The following is an 8,303-nucleotide window of genomic DNA, read 5'->3' as shown; positions in this document are numbered from 1 at the left end:
AAATTGACTTTTGATATATAACAGAGAAGAATGACATTAAGAAGTATGAAGATAAAAATTATACTTTGAGGAAGTTGAGTAATGATTCCTATTCTCTATATATCGAAAAATTGATCAAGGATTGCAGATTGGGTGTTGGTGATGAAATTGGCCTATATTGGTATCCTTATTTATTAAAGTTAATTTTCAAATTTTTTTCTAAGGATCGTGATTCACCAATTAGGCATGTATTTTCGTCAGGAGGACAAAAATATTTTCTCAAATTGTTTTCTGCTTTTATGTACATCTATTTACAAGAAAGGATTGGTTGACAATTGTGTAAATTATTCACGAATTTGGACAAAAAAGCTTGATATTTTCCCATTTAGTTAACAATTCTACATTGTCAATGAATATTAGTTACAGTCTTTTTTCTCAACACTTTAGGTAAGATAAAAATCTCAGAATTATTATGCAGAATTTAAATAACAAATGACATAATTATCCTATTTTATAACTCTTCTCTGAATGTCCCTTAAGAAACAAGTTTAAAATTTATAAATAGTAATTTTTAAAAAAAAATTCCCGCTCAAAATGAATTAGAAAACCTAATTATGTATTTATAAGGTGATGTGCCACTCTCTTTTAATCCTAACCTTCTTGAATGTCTGATCAGAGGACTTTGCTTAGCTTGAAAAAATATTTTTTTTACCATTTGTTTCCCTAAAATGTGGAAGAAGAAGCTTGTAAAGTCAACAACACTCCATATGAGGTGACTCGAGAATTGGTGAAGATACGAGACTTATACCCTACCCCAAGAATTGATCTGCAAAACCCATGGCAGATCAAGAAAAAGCTTACCCATGATGAAATCGTTGTAGGAATGCTGGTTATTCCCTTTTTTGAGATTTTTGAGTACATCCTTCGTTACTGGACATTGGACGTGGCCAAAAGTTTGGAGAATGCATGCAAGGTATGTATTGACATGTGAGATGTAACTGAGGAGAATATCCCTAAAAAGTATGAAGGTGGATGTTTTTGGTTCAAGAAGTTGTTCAATGATGATTTTTCTCTTTGGTCCATCGAATTGTTCAAGGGTCGCAGATTGGGCGAGGGTGATGAAATTGGGATTTATCGGGACCTTAGATCTGCGACTCTAGTGTCCAAATTGCTTTCTCAGGTTGGCTCTTAGTGGAAAGGTCCAAAATTTAGGACCAACAAATAAAATATATGCTATCATAGTCTTTGGTTTAGCATTAATCTTTCATATAATTGTAATAGCTGAAGACCTTGTTATGAATTTGGAATTCTTGAAGTTCCTAATTTTGTGTGAGCAATTACCTTTTTTGGCTTGTGTTTCATTCTCTATAATTATAGTGTTATTTTAAGTTGGGAAAATTACATGGGATGACAAACATCCTTAAGGAATTATATAATAAGGGTATAGTTTAATTTATTTACTTTATATAATTATATATTTTTTTTTTGCTATAATTAATGGGACCCACCACCTATATTTTAAACAACCATAAAAAACTTTATTTTGATATTGTATATAATTTTATACAAATCAATGTCATCTCTCCTATTCCTATTCCACCTCTTTATCCTATGATCACTTCTTCTATCTGATTTTAAAATTCAAATTTACAAAAATTTCACATTTCCATCCGGTGTTTATTTCTACTTTCACAAATAACTGCAAAAATCTAGCCGTGAATTCATTTTTCTATTTTTTTTCCTTCTTCAACAATTGTATATGTATTGTGCTTTTTAGTTATTTTATATTTTTTTGTTAAAATAATCGATCGCTCTTATCAGATTATAAGTTCTTCAAATCAGAATGGATGAATCATCTTCATCTATGAGGAATACCAGAGGTATGCCATTGCGTGTCAATTTTGTTGACAATTTACCCTTGTTTTCAATGGGTTTAACTCAAGATTTTGGGGTTAATGTAGGGTCTATGGTAAAATCCAAAAAGGTTCAAGATGAACAATTAATGGAAGTATTGAGATCCAAGAAAAAAAAAATGAACCAATGGCAGTTCAAAAAGTTATTGACAACGTCATAGCAAGCTGCATTAAAATTGTCGAATAAGGTACAAAGAGGAAAGCAATAACCAGTGATTCAGAGGATAGTGAATTTGAAATTCACGAAATCGAAGAACATCAGGATCGTGAGGTAGTGGCTTAAAATACAAATTTAGATAAAATATTTGTTACTTATGTGCCAATATAGTTAAAGTTGTATGTTTAAGTAATTTTTGTATGTTCACATAATTGTATATAGTATATTGCATGTTTAATACACGAAAGACATATGTATATTTCCTTAGTTCTATAAACGAAAGACATACAAAAGTACATTAGTAGATGTATAGTTTATCCCTAAATTATATTGTAATTGTTTATTGGGATATGTATATTCTGATTAGTTTATACAAATTATTTAAGTTATGTATATAATGACCTGTATACTAAGTTAATTGGTGTAGTGTTGAATTGTATATTAAAGGTTCCCAATTATATATGTTTTGTAATTATAGTTAGTATATATGTACAAAGGTCAAGTGTATTTAGTTATCTTTATGACTTATAATTGTTAACTATAATTTGTATATTTTAGTATTTATATACAATTAACTAAAGTTAAGTATATATTAAGTTTGTATACTAATGTAGTATATACGAAGTTTTTTAGACAGTTGTATATTGACATGTTTAAGTACCATATTCATCTACACATACTAATACACAAAAAAAATAGTTTGTACATATATACAAAAGAATTACAAATACAAATAAAATTACTGTGAGCCTTTTTAAGCATAACGTACACCCTGACACCCATGTCATTGTGTATAACCATTGGTTTATTGCTTTCTTTAACTTTATATTTAATCTTCAATATCTTATTATCATATCAACACCAATTGTAAAATACTCAAGAAATGTTGCTTGATCCTTAAACACTATACCCTCTATAGTCAATGTAACTATTTGTATCATCCCATCTTTTAAAATGCATAACAGAAATAGCCAATGAAGACATTATTTGTAGAATTTACAAACAAAATTTTATTTTATATACAATTGGCATAACATTTTAATACAACCAATTTAATCAGTAATAACAAAATTACATTACATTTACCTGGGTTTGCTCATATACAAATACTGCATCTAAAAAAACAAATCTCATCACTTGTACATAATTGTCTCATACGATTTTGTATATAATACATACATTTCAACATATACATTACTGCAATTTTTGTATATGAATAGTAGAAAACACAAAATGTATCTTATACAACTATATTACAGGCAATGAAACTAAACACAATACTCAAATTTCATAAATATATACAATTTTTTCACACGCCTTCGTATACACAAAATTGATATACATTTTGAATATTTAATTATTGTAGTAATTTGTATATAAATACTAGAATACATAAACTACCGTATACAATCGATATATTCAAATCATTTTTTTCAAGAAACAAACCAGAAAATCATATATATAATTACTCTACGAATATATAAAAATCTCAACCCACAAACGGCGACACATGCATTCAAATTTGTATATACAAGAGAAAATTGTATAATTAATGTCTTTCAATTGCTGTAGGATTCTTTTTTGAAAAAAATTTTAATTTTGAACGTTTACCTTAAATTGTGGCATTATCTAAATTTATTGTTACCCTGTTTAACGCTACAGTTACACTTCGCTTTAATTTTTTTTTATAAACTATTAACAAAAAAAAATATTATATACAAAATTAAAGATACCTAAAAACCTAAACTATACCCATGGAATGTAATTAGGTAAAATATACCCATGTAATGTTATTTCATCTAATAAGTTTGTCATATATGAAATTTTCCCTTTTAAGTTCATATAATTGTTTAGTACTTTTAATGTTCTTTGTCAACCTTTCTTATATATGCTCCTAGAAATAAATAGATGTACATACAGAGAATTCTTGGAAATACGGACCTAACATGACCTAATTAAAGACCCCTAAATCATCAAGTCTTAATCTTTATATTGATGGATATCGTACATGTAACATTCCGAAAAATTTTATTTCTAGTGATGAGCCCAATAGGTCTTTAAGAATGCGTATTTGGGATACATAGGCATTCCAATACCAATATTAAAAATATTGGGCATAGTATAGAAAAATGGCTAAGGGGTGTTATCCAATTTCTATATAATACCAAAATAAGCAAAATATTGGGCATATTAGAAAATATTGGCTTAGAGGGTGTTAGCCATATATCGACGTATTAATGAGATTGTTTAGGAATTGTACGTGCAATGAAGACCCTAAAGTAAAATGTTTTTTCCTTTAACTTACCAAAAGGTATGAGGCATCCAAGTGTCAAGCCTAGATACCATGTCATGTACATTAAGTAGTGCCCAAGGACATAGTGACGATCCTTGGGACAATAAGTAAACATTCACAAAGGAACCATAAATAATAGTTAATTAGGAAATTACAATCAACCCATGTGCAAGCACATGTGCATGACATGTGAAGAAGCTCCAAAGGAGGGGACCACCCTAACCGAATTCGGTTAGGGTAGTTAAGAGGGCAAAAATGTGCATAAGGGACCACTCCATGTGGCGATTAACTTCCTAAAAAATTTTAAACTCTAACCTACTGCCCAAAATAGCTAACTAACCTAGGAATAACCGAAATTTACCCACTAGTGCATCCAACAACCTAGGACGAAAACCGGGTTGACACTAACCTAGTACTAGTTAAAGAGAAAACCTAGTACATAACCTAGGATGGTCCAAAAGATTTGTTATGGTCCTATAAAATTAGGGGTAATTTATTAATTCTCCTAGGTTACCTAATTAATTAATTTAGTAAATTAATTAATAAATTTAAAAGGTCTAAAACCAAAACTACAAAGGAAATTTTCAGATTTTGGTTAAGACAAGAAAGGTGTCACCTAGTACCTAACCTAGGACCTTAAAGATACTTTAGTAAGTACCCTAGTCTACTTAATTAATTAATATAGAAGCTTAATTAATTAATTTAAAGGGTCAAAGCCGAAATCACAAAGAAGTTTCAAGATTTCAGTAGAGACAAGAAAAAGACAACCTAGTATTTAACCTAGGATGGTCCAAAGGATTAGTTATGGCTATAAAGACTTAAGGGTACTGTATTAATTATCTTAGGTCACTTAATTTATTAAATTATTCATTTAATAAATTAAATTGAAGCGATCAAACCGAAATTCTTATGGTAACGTAGTATAATTCAAGAAAAATCCTAGTATTTAACCTAGGATGGTCTTAAAGGGTTGATTACGGTTCCAATGACTTAGGGGTACTTTATTACTCACCCTATGTCCCTAAATTAATTAAATTAAGTTTTTAATTAATTAATATAAAGTCAAAATGTTGACCTAAACTAAAGTTAACACAAGAATTTCATATTTACATCAATTCAACATTCTCCTATGTTTAGTCAACTTAGGAGGTTTTTTTAAGTAATTAGTTAATTAATTTATTTAATTAACTTGTTAAACCCTAAGTTTAATAAGTTCAGTTCCTAAACCTAAAAACCAAGTTCAAACTAAAACAAACACACGACTAAAACCAGAAAACAAGCGTGAGAAAAATAGTGAACAAAACGCAAGAAAAAAACAAAATATTTCTTAGACAATTTTCATGTTTTCTTCAAGGTTAGTTCAAGGTGGTCTTCGTAGATTAAGTTCTACTTAAGGTATGAGTTTCGCTCCTGGAATTCTCTCTCCAAGAGCGTTTTCGTTCGAACGATTCACAAGATCTAGAAAACTAGGGTCGTTCTCGTCGAACTTCGCTTCTCTAGTATCCATTTCGATTTCAATGTTGAATAGGTTAGAGATCATGTTGTTGGTATGTGGTTCTGGCTGTTTTTAACATGTATTGTTCTTTAATGATGAGTATCGAATGAACTTATGAGCTTGTAATTGCGTAATGTTAATCTTATCAAGATAATTATTGATCTATAATATGCTTAGTTAAGTTCCTGATGTGTTAAGTGAAAATGTGTCTTTGGCTGAATGTTGACTTACTGTTGTTGTGATGTTATGAAGATGTTAAAGCCATCAAATGTTAATATAATTTTGTCCAATATGTTCTTAAAACGTTACAATAAAATCCATAAAGTAAGAATTGTCTCAAAGACATTTATGAAATCATAGCTTGAATAAATTGGCTATCTAGTTCCAATAAAATTGGCTAACTCTATTTGGTCAAAATGAATATATGCTAATGGCTAGGAACTTATGTAAATGATTAAAAGATTGTATAAGGTTCGTTACATATGGAAATTTAAATATGAACATACGTAAAAATAGGCTTATGCCAAAAAAGATGAATTTGCTAATCTAACATCCCAAATCATTAGTCAACAATATTAATCATATGCCAATTCCTGTGTAGTAAGAGTATCAAATATATATTAAGCACTTCTAAAGTAATATCAACGAATCCATAACCAAGGGCATGACATTCATTGGGACAACTCCTAACATGCTTCACAAGAATGAACTATGAACACATGAAACTCATTGAATGAATTGCTCATTGTCCATAAACGGTGATATGAAGATACTACACTAAAGTAAGTAATTAAAGTTAGTTATAACATAATGAAAGGGGTATAAATTAAGTATGTTACCAGAATGGGGTGTTAAAGGAAGTGAGACAAGTCTTACTGACACCAAAGCTAATTTGTTAAAAGAATACTCACGAATGAAGGTGTTAGAATGTGTGAAACTAGTCTCATTAACACCTATGAATTATATGTAAGGACAATTCACATTCATCAATGTAAATTAAGGATGATATGAAAGAATAATTCACATTTCATCAATGTAAAGTAAGGATGACCAATCATCAAAAGAGTAAGTAAATCTCAATCTAGAAGCAAGCCTCCATAATGCTCGAGTCAACACTAAAAGATGATGAAATGAACATTCACGTAATAAAGGATGAGTAACTAAGATGTATGTAATGAAATGATGAGACCCTAGAATGGTTAAGTAAGAGTGTGAAACACACTAAATGTCCAAGTGTATTGGCATATGATGAAAAGCAAATGTGCTAATGCTAATGCATGTGGTGACAATATGATAAGAGGCTAATATGAAAGATGAGAGAAATCTCAAATGAGCCTAAGTAAATGTTACCAACACGTACTCACCTATGAGAGTGTAAAGATAATGAAAAGACCAGTCTCTACGTACACTCTAATGAAAGTATTGAGACTGATGTATACTTAATGCTAATGATGAGATGAGAAATCATCTATTGATCTATGAGGTGCTCATAATATAAGCCAGCTTCCAGACATATTAGTTGAATGAAATGGAACTTTATACTGAGCACCGATAGGCTAGCTATGAGCGGTGATGCCTTCTTTCAAGAAGGGCGGAGGTTCACGGCACTCTCATGATAAGAGACTGTCTGGCATGCCGGGTATGGGTCTCCTTGTATCTCCTAGTCTTTGAACCTATACTGCCAATATAGGGATCGGGCGGGATTCAATTCCCATGTATGCTAGCATGTTTTGGATCACTTTGTCCTGTGATTCCACCTCTTTTTGGTGTGGGATAGACACTGGATTTCATGATGCTCACATGATCTATGTCGATTAAGGATTGAGTTCCTCAAAGTATGAAAGATGATGAAATGAATAATACCAAAGGTGTTTGTACAAGACAATCAGGAGGTGAATTTAGATTCACGTAATGACATTAGGTCATTCTTGGTCATTGCCTTTCACGTTCCTGATGAGAGTCTTAAAGTTCCTCCTAGGTATAACTGGTGTTTACATCAGCCTACGAATGAATGAAACAAATAATGTGAAGTACGAATAGACAAATGAAGACGACTCTGTATTTGCTAAAGATGGCCCTCCGATTGAGGTAACATATGTTGGGCCCTCACTTGAGATTTCTTGATGCTACATCTACGATTCCAAGATATAGTAACTATGAAATGTATAATATATAAAACATGTTCTTGGTTCACTATAGCCGTGAAACACTCCTTTCGGTGTGGAGTGAACACCTGAGATGTTGTCACGACCCAAAACCGAGCCGCGACTGGCACCCACATTTACCCTCCTATGTGAGCGAACCAACCAATCTAAACCTTAACATTTCAATTTAATATCAACATAAAGCAATGCGGAAGACTTAAACTCATTAATAAAAGACAATTCAATAACTTCTAAAATTCAACATCTATTATTTCCCCAAAATCTGGAAGTCATCACCACAAGAACATCTATGATCAAATTA

At 30.9% G+C, this 8,303-nt stretch overlaps 1 pseudogene; it reads left to right on the top strand.

The window, feature by feature from the left end:
- The first annotated feature begins 643 nt into the window (after window positions 1–643).
- LOC107001333 lies at window positions 644–1,367 on the top strand (annotated as a pseudogene).
- The last annotated feature ends 6,936 nt before the right edge of the window (window positions 1,368–8,303 follow it).

This window comes from Solanum pennellii, chromosome 10, assembly GCF_001406875.1.
Source record: "Solanum pennellii chromosome 10, SPENNV200".
In the NCBI taxonomy this organism is placed as follows: Eukaryota; Viridiplantae; Streptophyta; class Magnoliopsida; order Solanales; family Solanaceae; genus Solanum; species Solanum pennellii.
This window is presented reverse-complemented; position numbering and strand designations above follow the sequence as displayed.